This window comes from Saccoglossus kowalevskii, chromosome 8 (assembly GCF_978046115.1).
Source record: "Saccoglossus kowalevskii chromosome 8, keSacKowa6.1, whole genome shotgun sequence".
Classification (NCBI taxonomy): Eukaryota; Metazoa; Hemichordata; class Enteropneusta; family Harrimaniidae; genus Saccoglossus; species Saccoglossus kowalevskii.
The window spans coordinates 33987011-34007144 of record NC_140648.1 but is presented as its reverse complement, the minus strand read 5'-3'; the positions used below and the strand labels follow the sequence as shown (position 1 = coordinate 34007144).

Here is a 20134-nt window from a genome sequence, read left to right as displayed (position 1 = left end):
ATTTGGTTATTTTTCCATATTCTGAAAATTATATGCAGTATCAGTTGTCAGAACTCAAGTATCATAACATTTTGACATTGAACCAAAGAATTAATTCAGCTGAAAACTGTTATTTCTCAAAATAAATTTACAGCATATACATTCTATGTACAAATGATATTAAATGATGTATGATATACATAATTAATAATTATTCTGTGTTAGCAGACCACAGTGTGTGCTGGAACGAAATTTTATTCTGTTTTGGCAGACCACAGTGTGTGTTGGAATGAAATTTTATTCTGTTTTGGCAGATCACAGTGTTGAAATGTCTGAAAAGAAGTGTTGGCAGACCACAGTATGTGCTGGAAAGTAATTTTATTCAGTGTTGGCTGACCACAGAGTTGAAATGTCTGAAAAGGAGTGTTGGCGGGCCACAGTGTGTGCTGGAAAGTAATTTTATTCTGTTTTGGCAGACCACAGTGTGTGTTGGAAAGTAATTTTATTCTGTTTTGGCAGACCATAGTGTAGAAATTGTCTGAAAAAGAGTTTTGGCGGGCCACAGTGTGTGCTGGAAAGTAATTTTATTCAGTGTTGGCAGACCGCAGTATCACATTCCTCCACTGGGAAGTATAGCTTTATCAATATATTCAATGGATTATGAGTCAGTCTTGTATCTCATTTCTGTAAAATACATTTCTATACAAAACTTCACATACAATTGATACAGGAAAGGCAACAATCTGATTACAAACATTATCCTGAAGACAAATCTATATAGCTCAAGAATAACAAAAAAATCTTCTGATTTTCTGCATCTCACCTATCAGAGTAAAATTTTCTAGCCTTGAATGCTGCATGATGGTTTTTTTTTTTCATATGCCTTATGATTACATAATTTAAAAACTTTCTCGCTGGCCCTGCATTTGCGACAGTGTTGAAAATTTTGTTTATTTCTCGTAGGATGTGTTAAAAATTTAATAACTGAAATCACCTGATAAAGATTAGTAAAACCTGTTAAACTGTTGATGGTAGCCTGACAGTCTTACAAAATCCATCATAATAAAATTATTATAAACCTATTAATTTATTAGTTGTCAAGAAGTGCACCAGCGATATAAGGTAAGCATGAATATGCAAATGAAGGATGAAATATTCAGACGGGACCAACGTTTATAATTACTATTTTTTGACCTTGAATCACACGAATTAAATTAAAAGACAGTTTTTTAAATGCACCATGATGATGATAATGATAATGATGATGACGATGACAATGATGATGATGATGATGAATTATAAACATTGAAAATGACTGCAAATATACTGTATTACCATATTTAGCTTGTAACAGAGAAAATACAACTAAAACAGCAACACATATGGAAAGTATTAAGACATGTACCGGAGAACAAGTGTGTGTGTGGTGCCAACAAATCTTATTCGTAGCATGTACATTGGTTGATTTCACTATAGCTCAGTTTGACAATCATCAATCACAGTGCCAGTAGGCAATCAGGTAATCACCAAGTGGCATTTCACACCAAACATCAACATGTTCAACATGTCATTGAAAACCACTGAGGTGTGACTAATTTTATCAACTGCAAATCAGAAAGTAAGATTGAACGTTACAGCTGTGGTACAGGATATCAATCTACAATGCAATGTGTACACAAGTACACTCATGAATACAAAAAACATGTTTATATTACCTGCACAGCACAGTACAATTCAGATTATCAAAATTAAATCTATAACTAATGAGAATGGAGTGAAATATGGAACTTATTTTGAGTGAATCAAGTATTTAGAACATAAGAGCATGCAACATTCATAACAATATACGATGATATGCGATGATGTTTGATGCGTAAACTGAAATGAGTGAAATTTTGCACAGAATTAGACAAGCTTCCCTAATAAGCAAAAAATAAAAATTAGCGAAATCAGTCTGAGACGAACAGAGACCAGTTCTTTCACAGACTCACTAATTTGCACTAGAATTTCTAGAAATGTAGATTTAATTTTAGGATCATCTCGCAATTCACACCACTTTTTCAATCGGCATGATATATTACAGATACAGATTATCAAAAGTAATACTACTTAGAATGGTGTGATTTTTAACTTATTTTAAGCATTATCTCTTATCAGCTGAATCTGAATCTATATAAAATTAAGCCACAGCGATCACCTTCAGAGAATTAAAGTATTAGGTTATCAACAAATAGTTAATTTGTATGCAAATTACCTGATTAATATGTATAAATTTGTACCAATATCTAATCAGGCCTGGAGTTCATCATGAAGTATATTTATGTACCAAATCTACCCAGTGGTTCACAAGATATTGTGATACATTCATCCATCCACACATACAGACAGACATTAGCCTCTTTTTGTGCTCAGCACATTGTAGCCATGCAATGACCAGTATGCAAGAAAATGCTATTAAGTTGGCTAAAAGATTATGGCTTAATTGAAACACAGTGAATATGCAAAGTTAAAAATATAATTTATTGTTTTCTTCACAAAGCAGTAAATTCAAAACCTAGTGAATATCCCTGCAGCATTTTAGAATTCAACACAGTGAATATTTCTTATTCTGTACATTTGTAGTAGCGATACATGGCATATACATATCAGGTAGTGCAACTTAACCCTTGAGTGCCAGATATTTTTTCTGTCAAAAATTCAATTTTCACATTTTCTTAAACTTTTACTAAATTTCATCATCACTTCAAATCTATGTGAACAGTTTCAGATATGGTGTTTAGTGTTTGATTAAAAGGTTTGTCAATTTAATATCAACATTCTAGTTGAAAGGAGCAGCTAGACTAAATGTGAATAGTATGAATTTGGTTTGATAATTCACATTATTTAAAAGTATCGATATATAGCTAGTCCAATTCATGAAGTAATCAAAAGCTATATGCTAAAAGGGTTGGCTCTCTCATGTGAACTCAATAGGTCTTTTAACCATCGGCAATGTGATCTCCTCCAGTGTAGACAAGACTTCACAGTTCTCATGTGAACTCAATAGGCCTTATAGGCACATTAGCAATGTGATCTCCTCACGTGTGGACAAGACTTCATGGCACTCACGTGAACTCGAGAAATAATTCATTTTATGCACTTGGCTCAGACATGTCTGAGATACATTAAGTGTGAAAACACAGAGGTTAAATTATAAAGATCTGTTTCCTTTTAATTTTTCCCACTAAACTTTTATACAATAATTTTGACTATTTGTTTTATTAATTTTAGACAATAAAACAGCAAAATTGTTGGTGTTTTTTTGACTTGGGATGTCTCTGTAGGTACTTTTGTGTGTGTGTTTGTGAATCTCAGACATACCATGACCAAATCTCTTCAAACCTTACTTACTTAATACATATGTGATGATTTCGGGATTAGGGGAAAGATGGCCACCCGGTTGCCATTTTGGTTGTAAAAATACACCAATAATTTGTTTTCAAACATGGTGGAAAGAATGCGAGTACCGGTAGTTGATGCACCTCACTTTGATTTGTAAATTCAACTCAAGACGGCCGACTGGTGGGCATTTTCGTTTTGACAAATCTATTCCAACATATATCTTGTACATGCCTATGAATAATTCACACATACATGTAGATAGATATCATATCATGGCATACGCACAATCTGTCATCCAAAGATAGTCGCCTACTGGCCATTTTAGTTGTATTAAAACAAACACTAAAATCAAGTACTGTGAAATACTTGATTTTAGCTGGGATTAATTTTCGCTGATGAGACTTTTGGGCGATTTTGTATGGAATTTATTTTCACTGAATTTTGATGAGTTGAACGTAAAAAATAGGAAAAAAAGTATATTCGCTGGATTTTATTTTCACTGAATCATTACTTCAGCGAAAATAAATTACAAGTAAAAAAAGTATTTTACAGGATTTTGACATGAGATGTGTTAAATTCTATGCAATGGAATGATTCCATGTAAGCCACATACAATCTATATGTACAGTATATATGTAGATGCCAAAGTTTGAATTGAGCATGATTTTCCTTGACCATTTCACCACCAATTCACACAGAACTGTACATGTATCAAGGAATTATAACCACCTCCCAGATGTGAGTATATCGTAAGATTTGTTCACGACAATAATAAAATTAAAAACATGCTCTCTACCAATCTAAATGACTGATTCAGGCAATTGAAATACTGGTATAAAACAATATATGATATTATTTGCAAAGAATTATGTGTCACATGACAAATTCCTCGATCAGCATGCCATATACAGGAAATAATCTTATGCTATTCTGGTTGTATCAACAGATTATGGAATCAACAATTGAAACCTGAAATTAGAAATAATTTACATACTAGTATTTACTTACTTTAATATTTTCATCACAATTTTACAAAAAGCCAAAATTATTGACATTATATCCCTAATATCCGATATTATTTGCAAAGAATTATGTGTCACATGACAAATTCCTCGATCAACATGCCATATACAGGAAATAATCTTATGCTATTCTGGTTGTATCAATTATGTTATCAACAATTATGGAATCAACAATTGAAACCTGAAATTAGAAATAATTTACATACTAGTATTTACTTACTTTAATATTTTCATCACAGTTTTACAAAAAAGCCAAAATTATTGACATTATATCCCTAATATCTGCTAATTATAGCAGTTTGGAAACAAGTATTGAGAAAAATTAATTTACACTTGATATGAAACTGATCACTACAGAGAAGGAGCAAACCATTGTGATTAGACATTTTCAACAGAAATCAACCTATATTAGGAATTGTTAATCATAAGTTGACAGTCAGAATCAGCATTAGAGAAACTGCTGAAACCTCCAAGCTAATGCTTCTTTAATAGTTTAATAACCTTGCAAATATTACATTTTCTATTCAACCTGGAACCATTACAAGATTGTAATTTTAATATTGGTAACCATAGCAACTCAAATGGCAAACCTTATTATCATACTAATCATAAATGAAAGCTTATTTTCCTTAAATGATGACAGATAGTGGAGATAATATTGGTCGAATTAATGAAAATGTTTATAAACTGCAAATTTGATAATTTTCGGTGATACAATGTATCTGTAAAGGTAATTATGGGACGTAGACATATGAGCATTGCAATATCGTAAAATCCTAACGACTGAATATTATTACCCCATTACCTCTACCTGACCTGGTACAGAGCACACATGACATTGACGTTAATACAATCCTAATTATTATATAGATATAATTACCAGCCATGTATGTTATTTGGAATGTCAGCTAAGATTAGACATATACATGTACAATATATATTGCTATATGAATGCTGAATTTCTATGAATCAATGATACTGTGGAATGCAAAAATTATACCTCACGGCTGTGTTTAATCAGAAATTTATCATCCAAAACATCTGAAGGGCTTCACAAGTCAGTCATTATGGTATGTGATAAGAAGCTCTGCTTAGGTATGCTTCAATTACTCTTATACTATTGTAAAATCATTTATTTTCACTGGCATTTAATTTCACTATTTTGATTTTCAAGCCTTTTCACTCGGTTATAAGTTCAAAAATTTGTCAGAAAAACAATGAGTTCTATGTTATTTTACATATTCACATGAATATAATTTTCAGCGAATTTGACTTATCAGCAAAAATAGAGAAATTAAAACCTAGTGAATAATTAATACATTTACAGTATATCTCAACAAGTAGCCATGGTAGCTCTAATATTAATTTTTTTTTAGTTGATTACCCAACATATTCAGCCATTTCTCAAACAAGAAGAAGCTAACATTATGAAAAATCATTTTCATCAAATTATGAATGAAATTGAAAGATTGTATGCCACTGTAAATACACTTTTTATTAATTTTGTATATAGGCTGTTGAACTTTGCATGCGAAGTTGGGAATCAGTCGTTATTCAATGTTATTGTTATTAAATACATATATCCCTGCTAAAAAACAACTTACAGACAATATGTGAGCGACATTTGTTACCAGACATTTGTTAACAGACATTTGCATGCTGGTTAGTCAAAACTATAATCAAATGACTTCACAGTGTGAAAATATATATTCTGTGGGTGACAACATATTTTCTTTAAATGAACATTTCGAAAAATTCATCTAGAATAATTGTAACATATAATTTGCTGTAAACAAATGAAAATTTGATATACATACGTGTCATTGCAAGGTGAATGGTTAAGCAAAAGGTGGAGAGATGTGAGATTGAATGGACTCCTGGGAGTTAAGTATGTATATTCCTGAGTTTTTAAACCAAATAAATAGAAACAAGATGAGGCTCTACCTGCTCGCTTTATTTCCCACTCAACAGACTATAAATTGAGAGTAGCACGTCAAGACACTGCATTTAAGGCTATTCATCAATACAGCTGTCTGTATACTGAAAGTTAAGAACATTTCACCTGCTCACACAGGTTTCAAATTCTCAGCAGCTGCCAGCTTGATAAATCATATTAAATACTTGATGTGTAAATGGCAAAGTTAATGACATCATCATACTGAGGAAAGGGCACCAGGAGATGTAAAAATGATTGACTGTTTCCAATCATTCATTCATTCTTTTACTCATAATCAATCATATTACATTCCTTCCATCATTTGTGCAATCGATCACAAACAAACAAATAAATAAATGAATTAAATGAATAAATATTAAATAAATGAATATACAAACAAACAAACAAACAATCAATCAATCAATCAATCAATCAATCAATCAATCAATCAATCAATCAATCAATCAATCAATCAATCAATCAATCAATCAATCAATCAATCAATAAATAAATAAATAAATAAATAAATAAATAAATCAGGATTTGTTCCAAAATACATGTATAAATTGCACATGTTCATATTTATACATTATCTGCACTAGGAGTTAAAGTTATAGTAAAACCTGTTCATTGTAAAAACAGAACACAACAATGCTGTACATGTACATTTTCTGTATCTTGGTCTAATTCTTATTGATTCGCTTTTATAGATGTTATGCAGTTAGAATTCATGTTTGTTTTTTCATCACAAAATATTCACTCATTATATTTTTTAGGTAAAATGATTGTTTGAATACTAGATGACTTGGCAATCACTGTCTCATTGCAGGATTCTATCAAAATTCACTGATTCCCAAATATGTACAGTATAAGATTCGCACCCATGTCAGACAATAGATGACAGCTATATCACAGACAACTGATAGTACCCATCACAGACAACTGATAGTACCCATCACAGACAACTGATAGTACCCATCACAGACAACTGATAGTACCCATCACAGACAACTGATAGTACCCATCACAGACAACTGATAGTACCCATCACAGACAACTGATAGTACCCATCACAGACAACCGATAGTACCCATCACAGACAACTGATAGTACCCATCACAGACAACTGATAGTACCCATCACAGACAACTGATAATACCCATCACAGACAACAGATAGTACCCATCCCAGACAACTGATAGTACCCATCACAGACAACTGATAGTACCCATCACAGACAACTGATAGTACCCATCAGACAACTGATAGTACCCATCCCAGACAACTGATAGTACCCATCACAGACAACTGACAGTACCCATCACAGACAACTGATAGTACCCATCACAGACAACTGATAGTACCCATCACAGACAACTGATAGTACCCATCACAGACAACTGATAGTACCCATCCCAGACAACTGATAGTACCCATCACAGACAACTGATAGTACCCATCACAGACAACTGATAGTACCCATCCCAGACAACTGATAGTACCCATCACAGACAACTGATAGTACCCATCACAGACAACTGATAGTACCCATCACAGACAACTGATAGTACCCATCCCAGACATCTGATAGTACCCATCACAGACAACTGATAGTACCCATCACAGACAACTGATAGTACTCATCGCAGACAACTGATAGTACCCATCCCAGACAACTGATAGTACCCATCCAAAACAACCAATAGTACCCATCCCAGACAACCAATAATACCCATCTTAGACAAACAATAGTACCCATCCCAGACAACCAATGGTACCCATTCCAGACAACCAATACTATCCATCCCAGACAATTGATAGTACTCATCCCAGACAACCAATAATACCCATCTTAGACAAATAGTACCCATCCCAGACAACCAATGGTACCCATTCCAGACAACCAATACTATCCATCCCAGACAATTGATAGTACTCATCCCAGACAACCAATAATACCCATCTTAGACAAACAATAGTACCCATCCCAGACAACCAATGGTACCCATTCCAGACAACCAATACTATCCATCCCAGACAATTGATAGTATCCATCCCAGACAATCGTTAGTACCCATTTTAGACAATCAAGAACAGCAGAGCTAATAAAGTGGATGTGGCTTTCTAACAAATATTAAACAAAACTGTCATAAAATTGAATTCTCTAATAAAGATCTGATACACGTACTGATCTGAGTCTGACATGTAATTAATTAGGACAAAACTAAGAATTATAACTTGAAAAACAACTTGCTACACTCAATGCATGGATAATACCATTATTGGATTTTCGAGAGTTGCAGACACAAAATTATAGTGTTTAAAAATAAGCAAGCAGCTTCTCAGTCGATATAGCTTCATTGTCAGCAATGCACATTTCACAAGTAATCTGAACAAATCTTAGACGAATCATCACAAGGAACCTACACACACAAAAAAAAAATTGGATGAGCTGTTTTCAAGATAAGTCCAAAATATCACTTTTTACCAAACTTGACAAAAATATGCATAAAAATCAGAGAATTAAAGATATCATAATGAAATGAACAAATCAAAGAGAGGTCCACTTGTAGAACCTATTTGTTCAATATTAAAGCAATCATACTTCCGGTTTTCAACAAGAAGTCAAAAATATCATGACAAGTCAACAGCGGAGCTAAAAAGTATGTTGAAATAATGAGACTGATGTGTGAAAATACATATTTGAAAAGGAAATGTTTGGAGTACAAAAACACTGTACACAGCATACATTTTAATAGTCTTTAAGTGTGTTGAGTTTGTCATTTGATGTACACATTATTTTTTTTTTACACATTCATGTCAGTGTGGTCAAAATTGAATGAATTGTCAAAAAATGTCTACAATTAGTTTCCGTGTTTGAATGATGTTACCATGGCAACAAGGTGATCAAACTGAAGACGTTTAAGCCCATAATGAGGAGACCCATTAACAAGTGCTTGAAAAACAAAACCCTAGCTTCTGTCGTTCACCTCGTTAAAATATTATCAAGTGTAGCAACTGGTGTTGCCTTGCAATGCAAAGTAGTTTGACATTCACAGAATGTACTGTCTAAGTGTCATTTCGTAATCTTGGCTTGTGGCGCTCCATTAAATGAATCCTTTCTTCATCATACACCAACACTGTGTTCTTCTCTTTACATCTACATCACATGCTTTTATGTATGTTATTTTTATTCTACTTCAAATCTCTCAACACTTTCTATACTGCATTATCTCGTTCTCAGTGTTTTACAGCATCAACAAGGTAACTCCTAAAAGCTTTTCAGACAAATTCTGGTTTTGAAACTCAACAAATGCTATCACCTTGTTTCAGCCGTCTTAGCATTAAAGGAGCATGACTGCATTTTTACGACTTTTGTGGTAATAAAAAAACACATTGATGATGCAGACACGTAGGTGTATTATAAGTCTTAGAAATATGTATTGCCAAAATGGGTTATCAACATAATGTATTTTGAACATTCCACTGGACAATCACTCATGTATACACAATACATTGAACAACAATTGTATTATTTATTAATTAAAATAAAAAAAATGTGACAAAACAAAAAGTTAAACTTTTATCTACCCAATTTTTATTTTCAACATCACTAGAAACATTATTTTAAAACCGCTCATCCAACAAATACTTATATATAAATATACTTATGGTACTTTAAAATTGATTGCATTCGGACTTTTGAAGTGGGGGAGTTGTCACTGCACATGCGTCAGATGGTCATAGCGTGTCATTGTTTACAAACAAGCGCGTGTTGTTATCGTCACTTGGGACTCAATTCCCACACATTCGCAGGTGACGATCTTTCCGCTTTAAATAATTGATTGAATAAGATCTTTTACTTCCTTGATTACTCGACTGGGTGAAATACAGGTAAGTTAGTTACCTGGTATGTCAACATGATTTCTGTATATTTGCTTTAAGTGACAGCATACATATGAAGATTTATTTATTTACTTGACATCTATACAAACCCCATGTAGGTGATTTCATGACATATCAAAAAATAATTTCAAACCTTTGTTTCATTCCCCATTTGTTTCATGCTACACAGTATTGAACTGGTTTATAAAATACCAGCAGGAGAATGTATTAGACATGTATTAGTATAATTTCAAAATGAATACTTGACACGTGTATACCATAGCTATTTGCTATAACAGATCTAGCACATCTCTGATAAAAAGACACATAAAACACGCTACATCATTATAATACAACTAATTTTGATCAGAGAAAACATGTACTTTACATAAAAAAGCATATGCTACTCATTGAGCCAAAAAAATATGACTTAGTAGAAAAAAAAAACAGACACACCTGACTGTCACCAAGAAACATGGCTTTGAATAGCTTTGCTGAAAACTAAAGCCACCAGTTGACTGACAATATCAAGTCAGACCCATATGATGCATATCAAGGTCTCATGATAATAAAATACATTGATGCATGCTACACTGTGGATTAGAGTAAAACATGGCACAGTCCCTGTTAGATATCAAATTTAAGATAGATACATGTAGTTTTGTTTAAGATAGTTTATAATGGGTAATATAGTTGAAAAATAAAAGATCTAAAAGCTGATACTTGATTATAATGATTTTTTTAAATTAAAATGATTGACATTCAGTCATCTGGTCATCAAATGAGTACTTGTCGGTATTGAGAGATATTGCAATCAATAAGTTTAATATACTAGACTGAGTATGTGATACACTGATAGAATGAAGATATAGATCTACCTAAATGATGCAATTTTGAAAACAACCTCAAATTAGAGAAAGGTTAAAGTGGCAGTATAGAATAAGTTGAGGACTGTAAAATACATTTGCTTGATTGCATCCTGATAAAAAAAATATACAGGAAAAAGAGTAAATGTTTCAAAATTAGTTCACTTCACAGCTTTTCTACTAAGAAATATCTTTTTCGATTTCAGAAGAAAAATGGAAGAAACATTCAATTTCCAGATAAAATTTTAAAAAAGCGCAATTTTTATGCTCGCATTAATTTTGTAAAAAATTGACCAGAAATTATGAAATTACAAAATGTTTTTAGCAGCAAACATAGCAGTGTTAAGTCAATGACAAAATGAAAACACTGATGCACACTAAATTTACCTACATGTATACAGGTAATTCACATTAGTGTCTTCATTTTTTTAACAAATAAAGACTAATATGATTGACGCTGAAACAATATTTTTTTTGTTTTACGATAATTATATCTTACTGTGAAAACAATTAAAATTTTCAATGCTAGAAATTTTTGAGATTTCAGATTTAATGGCATTTGAAAAAATAGTAAAATTTTGCAAAAATCACTTAAAAAACACTCTTAGAACATACAAATTTTCACTATCAAAAAGTTTCACATTTTTCACAGCCTTGCGAAAAATTTGTGGTTTACAGTTACTGTATTATTTTTATCAAGATGGAAAATATCATATAAAGTGAATTAAAGATACATTAAAAACTATACAATATCCATAATGGCTTTTTATGGCAATAGGCAATTACAAATGAAACAAATTCTCACCGAAATCACAATGTGTGAAAAGTCATTAAATAAACTTCAGAAATATAAACTGTTCTTCCTGGTACATGTGATTTTTTGTTCAATACGTGTAAATAATTAAACTTTTAAGAACAGAGAGAGAAATTGATTTATCTCTTGTGAAATCAATGACTGCATGCACTGAAAGACTGTGCATAAATATATGAAAAATCTGTTGATTCACACCAGTACGTCAGTAATAACTGATGAAAAATATAGATTACAGACACCAAGACAAGTGTATCTCAAAAGACATGGGTATGATACAACCTAATAAATAATTTAAAACAAAATTATGATTATCTGAAATGGTCTAATTAAACCAAATGATCATGGATAAATTATTAGAACTAATTTTGCTAATAGCAATTTGGTAATCAAGATTAAGCCATATAGTTCCACAACCCCTATCATATGTACAGTATGTAGCATATACATGTACACAGTGACATCTTTCATGAACCTCAATTTTGCCAATAACAAGATGTCAAAGACTCAGTGCCTAAGGGCCTTGGTGTATTTATTCCCTCATTTTTTATATCCGAATTGACTTTAGTATTCACAGCAGTGTTTACAGTGAAGTACGAATGTATAACTAAAGCTATATATCTTGATACTGAAAGTAGATGATAAGATTTTGATGGGTTTTAACAGTCAATTCAATTTGTGTGTAATTATGTAACGTTAACCTTTGACATGTGCATTCAGAAAATTTAACCTTTTGAGCACCATTGCCAACTTTGGTACCATATATCTACAAAATGATTTTGTCTGCTCTTCCCAATAGAAATGTTGATAACAATTTACAAACCTTTTGATCAAAAACTAAAAGCAATATGACTAAAAGGGCTACATATGATTGTTACAAAAAATTCGAAAATTATCTTCAGAATATTGTGTTTACATAGATTCTTATGAATAATTTTGTAAAAATTTTGGAATATTTTGCATATGTTTTCTTGAAAATACATTCTTCTTTCTCAGTAAAAAGTTTAAATATGAATGAGTTGTATGTATGTAAATCATTACACAACAATTTTTGAATGAATTACATTAAATTTTGTTAATGTTTTTATGGAAGCACACTAACTATGACAAGGTAGGTCATACTTTTAATGCACAAATTTCTTCTATTTATGGCGATTTCCTCCCAGTGACTAGTTATTTGCACACATTTTGCAAATTTTCAATTCAAAATGATCACCAGACTAGTTTTTATTTTTTTTTTGTCAATTATTCAAAACATCAGTACAATCGCTTTTGATTACGACCTTTTACAAAACTATTTTTCATATTTATGCAAAAATTTTGATCAAGACTAGCAAGTGATGAGAAATTATGTCAGTGTAGTCCAAAATATTTGACCAATTTAAAAAAAAACACATGTACAAAATGTAATACACCAAAATATTGGTAAAATGATGGCATTCAAAGAGTTTAATTAGTGCATTCAATTTAATTGGTAGCACTAGTACTGCCAATTAATGTTACACAGAATTGCCTATTATTATGCATATTATATTATTATGTAAATTAGCTTTTCTTTTTTAAAAGCGTATGTTTGAATTTCATGGAAACAAACAACGTATTTTAGACCTGAGCTCGTGCGCAGAAGCGCCCAATCTTGTGAGGAGGCATAAGCCGTAGGGCTTAGGGCAGCAAAAGCCAAATCCCGTGTAATTTCAATTTTACTGACCTCAAACACACAACGTAATTTTAAATGGCACAATTTGTTTTGAATGATGAGAGTCAACGCGCTGGGCCAGACGTGATACAGGAAATTATTGCCCTGATGTGAGGGCGCACTTCCCAAAGTGTTACGAGGTTGGGCAATACGTAGGTATCTGTAAATATAGATATGAAGTATTAAATATACCGGTAGCTAAAACCTGATCCAGTTGAAAAACAAAAATACTGTACATCGTAATATGATAAATCTGTCAGAAGGTAACAATACCCTACTTGATTCAATGAACCAATTTTTCATCCCACACATCACATGGATGAAACATTTAATAATAAATTTGGCATACACAGTTAATCAAATTGGCATGAAGCACATATTCAATGCTCAGTAAAATATGAAACATACACATGTTTGTGTTTTCACAACTTCAGAAGATTCGCGAGAACAAATTTTTGTGAAAGTTGCTGTGACTGCCTGTTGTTGGGAACCCTGACATCTATACAGCTTGGTATTTAGTGACCTTCCCCTTATATGGGCAATTTGTCAAATGAAATTAAAGCAGCTTACAAAAATACTACGATAAATTTACATCAAAGCATAGTATATAAATAGTATATTTTACTGTTTTTTTAGGATAGTAATGATAAAAATGACAACAAATATTCTTCAAATACACTTTTTGACAAAAAAATTGACAAATAAAATGAAATATGTCATCTATCTTAAATTACACATCTGCAAAGTTCAAAATAAACGATTGATTGCAGAGAATGGAAGCTGCGGCTGAATGTCAGAATACTAGGAAATTGCAGAAAATTGATTTTGAGATTAATAATAATGATAATAGAAAAAAAAAATCTCTCATATGGAAAACGCCATAATGGATAATGAAAAAAAATTACCTGGTAATGTACTTTGAAATACCCAGCTGTAATGTAATTCTATTGCATCTATAGATGTAGTAGTGAAACCTGGGTTGATCTGGATAGGTTGTCTGACTTTGGAAAGCAGTACCATGCACACTTATAAACGTACCAAGTGACGTGATCTTTGTTATCAGTCATATAGCTGACAGTTTTGCCTACCTGCTCTCTAGTACATAGTGAAGGTTGGTTTCACAATTCACTCATGACTGAATGAGACATGGGCTTTCAATCAATCTACCAATCACATAGAAGGAAATCTAATTATAGTGTCTTCATTATGCTAATTCGAAAAATTGACCAATCAGGTAACACAACAGTTACATCCTATTTCCTTATATAGTAATTAAACTAATTACATGCAAAGTAACAACCAATGAAATTTGAATATGAGCATGTGCGGAAAAAAAAATTGTATTACAATAGACGAGAAATGCAGTGATAGTTAATTAAACAAACTTAATATATTTACTTTTATTTGTACTTTTATATTTACCACTACTAAAAAAAGGAATCATCATATTTTCAACTATATTGATGCTGTAGTAAATATAGATGTGATTTAAATATAAACAGCAAAATTAGGGTAGAGATTCTGACTGAACTAAACACCAGAAAGATTAGATTATACCACCATGATCGGTGGGGGAGGACAGGTAAGTTGAACAATGCAGGCAAATAAACAGTATCACAGATAGTATAAAAGCAGAATCATTTATATATACACACACAGGCAAAAACGGATATCAGATTAGGTAAATGTGATATATGGGTATAGAGAGACTTGCATGTAATCATATGATCACATTAGAGGGGGGAAATAAGATATGTGTGGCTGTTAAATACACATAATTACAGCCTCAAAACAAGGTGGAACAAACCATTTTGCAAGGAGGAGGGCTTTACTGTTGAAAGAGGGACATGTCTGAATTCTGATATCATCTTTTAACTATATGATCAAAGCATTTCTTTGTAATTATATTTTTTTTACATTCATGATTTTATTTAGATAATTACTTTCATTTAGTTAAGAAAATTACAGTAAGTTATTTTTAAATATTTGGTCATGTACATGTATGTGTAATTATAATTATTTATTTATAAATTAATTAATTAATTAAGAGTCATACAAACCACAGCATAGAACACTCATATCTTATTGACATTCAATTTGAATCTAGCATGAAGTCTGTCTGTTTGCACAAGGCCAGCTGTTCACTTAGCAGCATAAATCAGAAATTTTTCCAGTCTTGCAAATACAGGGTATTACAGGCATAGGTTTGAGAAACACATGCACTTGCAATTAGCAAAAGAAAAAAAAAAACTGAAAAGATGTACAGTGACCTAGAGCACAATGAGTCCTGCACCCTCATCATCAAAAATTATTATTTGAGAATTACACAGCCCTCCCAAAGTGAAGATTACACTAAAATGAATGAACCACATATCTGTAGCATTATGATAGAATACAGCTCTTTAAACCATTCTGACTATTGTTTATTTGACCATTAGTCTGACCACTAATTAATGCACTAATAATAAGGAATACAATTTAATTGAATGGCCCACTCATTGCTTACTTTGTATATAGAAACGTTAGTTACTGAGTGTTATTTCTGTGTGCTAACATTACATTAAATCTGTAGGTGAATTTATGTACATTGCCTTCTTTAATAGTTTAATAATTCCATTTCATTGTTTTTTTTTCTGTTTTTTTTATTGCTATATAGAAATACAGAAAATTATTATCATTACATGCACCATATTGTTTGCCTTTGTATGAAGTAAGAGTTGAATATGCTTTAATTGTAGCCGACTATTAGGACAAGAATTGTGCTTAAATTTACCCAACTACATGTATGTACTAGTGTCATATCCTACATACTGAGTATGATTGTGTAGGGCAGAAAAATAAAATACATGTATTCAATGTACAGTTGTGATCACCAAAAAACAGTAGTTTTGCAGGATTATCATCATGGAGTATGTGCAATTTGCATACTGAAATCTGTTCACCATCTTTACTTTCATATAGTCAAAGGCACGGTTTAACGATAACCATGCACCATTCTGACCATTAATTAACTGACTACCAGAATGACCACTGAATAACTATTAAAGTACTGAACAACTGCATACAAAATGTAGCCACCAGTTTGACCACTGATTAACTATAACAACTACACAACACAATTAACTGACCACCTAACAACTGACTACGAGTATGACCACCAGTCTGACCATTAATTACCTATAACCACTACATAACACAGTGAACTAACCACTAGACAACTGACCACCAGACAACTGACCACCAGTCTGACAACTGATTACCTATAACCACTACACAACACAGTGAACTGACCACCAGACAACTGATAACTGCTCAAACCATTGATTATAACTGACCACAAGACAACTGACCACCAGTCTGACCACTGATTACCTATAACCACTACACAACACAATTAACTGACCGCCAGACAACTGATAACTGCTCAAACCATTGATTATAACAGACCACCACCAATTGATAAATTGATGACTATCATAGATTTCTTAATGGAACTTGATTGCATCCAATTTGTGATATACCTGGGTATATTTTATATGCTGGTCTGACATCTCAAGGATTTCTGGGGATAATTAACTATTATGCTGCGTCATCAATGGTATATGTTAAATTTGCAACAAACCTTTTGTGTGTATTTAAAGAGTAGAGGTCTTGAATATATAAACAAAGACAGTGGCATAAATTTGGAATATTTATATCAACATTCAATTGGTGAGGTTGAGCTACATAGGTCTGAACCCTCTACCACTGTTAACACTGTGTAAGCGTCAGTTTTCACAGATACATCTCAGGAGATGCTATATGCTGTATAGTACTGCTGAAGACTTTTAAACATGTAGTAGGTGATCAATGACATGTTTGTAAATAATAAAATATTTTGTAATTTTGTATTCATTTCAAAAAGTTTAATTATTCACGCCATTTACTTGTGTGTTTGCGCATACGTCAGTTTTGTAGTTACATCCTTTGTTTCCAGCAAGTCAGTCGTTTAATTTAGTTTTGAATTGTCCCTACCCTTCCTCATAATTTTGTTTATTTTGTCATTTTGTGTATTATTTGTGTGAAATCACTTTGCTATTTTTGTTAAATTTATCACTTGAGTCTGTTCATTGTAAACATTTTACAGATATCATACCTGGCAACTAAGTTTTATTCATGAGGTTAGTGTTTGTGCTTTTGGTTTTATTCGTGTTCTTGCTTTCGAGTGTTTATTTTACAGTACTTCTATCTAGATTTTTTTGTCTACCTAATCTGATACCTTGAATAAAACTATTCTTCTTTTCTGCCAAAACTCTGGTTTCTGTTATTGTTGTTGTTGTGAGGAATAATTATGTATATTAAGTGTTTGCCACGGTCAATGAATGTGAATACAGAATCTTCCGATGTGTCGTGCAACACCTAACATTTTGTCTCCAGTTTTGCTTACCAATTTTGCAGTACCGGTAATTTTTTCAATTGAGATATTAGCTTGGTATTGATTTATGGCTGTGATTTTATAAAAAAAATTATGATTTCAACACTGTTTGTACGTGCAGTCATGCTCATACCTGAGTATAGATGTATTTAACAAGTTATTTAAGGTTGAACTGACTTATCCATGGCCAATTGCTCAATCATGAGTAATAATGATCAATTTCTGGTTTCTGTTTATTTTGTAGGCCATGATTTTCCGCTAATTTTCAAAAGTAAATGAAGCATTTTTTTTTTAAACATGAACAATTACTACATATTAAATAGTAATCTTGTAATAACTAATTTTCATATCTTCTCAACACACATTCATTAAAAATCATATTTTGTAATGAGTCGTTTTCTTTGTAATTTAGAACCTTGTTTGCTAGGAACCTGTTATGCTGCAGGGTATACGAAGATTTGAATTGATCAACCATATTATACCTTGACCTTGAAGCAACTCATCACTCCCATAAAATTTGTGTTATATAACTACACAATACTGAGTAAATACACAATGCATTACAAAGCTATATGTTAATGATAGCCATATACTTAAATGTGCTCTTGATGAAGCAGTTAAAAGTAATTCTAGCTGGGTAAAACATATAGAAAATATAATGGGCCACAATAAAACAATAAAATTAAATCATAATGTGAATAACATTGATCAAACTCAAGAATATAAAAATTTATGGAAAGAAGGCTTAAATTCTCCTCACTGTAAAAATGATAAAAATGGCAATATAATGTGAACATATAAATTGTTTAAATCACAATTGAAAATAGAAACATACTTAACTGAAATAAAAAACTTCAGCCTTTGGAGAATTGTGAGTAAATTTCAGCTTAGTGATCACAATTTAGATATTGAAAAAGGCAGACAACGATCAAAAATGTCTGTGGAAGAGCGATTCTTTAAAAAATGTCGTACAGATTCAGTTGAGCACATACAACATTTTAAGAAATTTCAAGAAATAGGAATTAAAAATAAATTAAATAGCTGGAATTAATTTTCGCTGAAAGAACTTTATTGGTATTTTCTATGGAATTTATTTTCACTGAAAAGTTATATTCACTGATTTTATTTTCACTGAATCATTCTTTCAGCGAAAATAAATTCCAAGCGAAAGATAAAGTATTTTACAGTAAAACAATATCTTTTGAACATGTTCTCCTAATGCCATTATATATTCAATCATTTCAGTTATCTGTGGATGTCATTATAAGTAGACAATGTAAAGCTTTTTCATTCTGAGAATAAACAAGCAGCCTGTCGGCTGAGATAGCTCCGCTGTTACCAATGCACATTTCAATTAAAGAACAGAAGATATCATTAGAAAATGAAAAATATGTATAGTATCAATACAATCAGACTTGTGGTTTTCAACAAGCAGTGGAAAATATCACTTTTTACCAAAAATGACAAAAATATTCACCAAAATTAGAGAATTAAAGATATCATTACAAAATGAACAAATCTGAGAGAGGTCCACATGTAGTACCTATATATGTAATATCAAAGTAATTGCACTTGCGGTTTTTAACAACAAGTCGAAAATATCACTTTTTACCAAAAATGACAAAAATATTCACCAAAATTAGAGAATTGAAGATATCAACATGAAATGAACAAACCTAAGAGAGGTCTACCCAAGGTACATATACACCAAGTATCAAAGCATTCAGGCTTGTAGTTTTCAAGAAGAAGTCGAAAAAGTAAAACATTGACACGGACGACAGACGACGGACGACGACGACGACGACGACGACGACGAACAATCACTCATATGATAAGCTCCGCTCGACAAAGTCGACAGCGGAGCTAAAAATGGTATATTTTGGATAGCTTCATGCCAAATGTATCTCCTCCTACAAATTTGGGATAAAACACCTCAGACATAGCTCATTCTACTCAGCTTGAGTGTGGGCACAAAGTTACTATTTGAATTTTTGATAACTTTTTTCATTACCGAGAAATTTGACCCCAAAGTTGGGGTAACTTTTCACCAGCAACGGCTTTTAACTCCTCTGTGATTTTTTTGGCTTGGCTGATTTTGTTCATACTTCACAGGTAGGTCGTGCCGTCACTAATTGAAAAAAAAT

At 32.1% G+C, this 20134-nt stretch overlaps 1 protein-coding gene across 2 annotated transcripts in view; it reads right to left on the bottom strand.

Annotated features, from left to right (window-relative positions):
* LOC100377098 (FAD-dependent oxidoreductase domain-containing protein 2-like) overlaps positions 1 to 20134 on the bottom strand; it is a 68005-nt gene that overhangs the window by 35348 nt on the left and 12523 nt on the right. Inside the window, exon 1 of one of the 2 annotated variants that reach the window (XM_085502517.1) lies at positions 14482 to 14671. The exons of the other annotated variant lie outside the window; for it this stretch is intronic. The gene's annotated coding sequence lies outside the window, so the exon portion shown is untranslated. Of the gene's footprint in view, positions 1 to 14481; positions 14672 to 20134 lie in introns of those variants that run through there. 2 annotated transcript variants of the gene reach the window in all.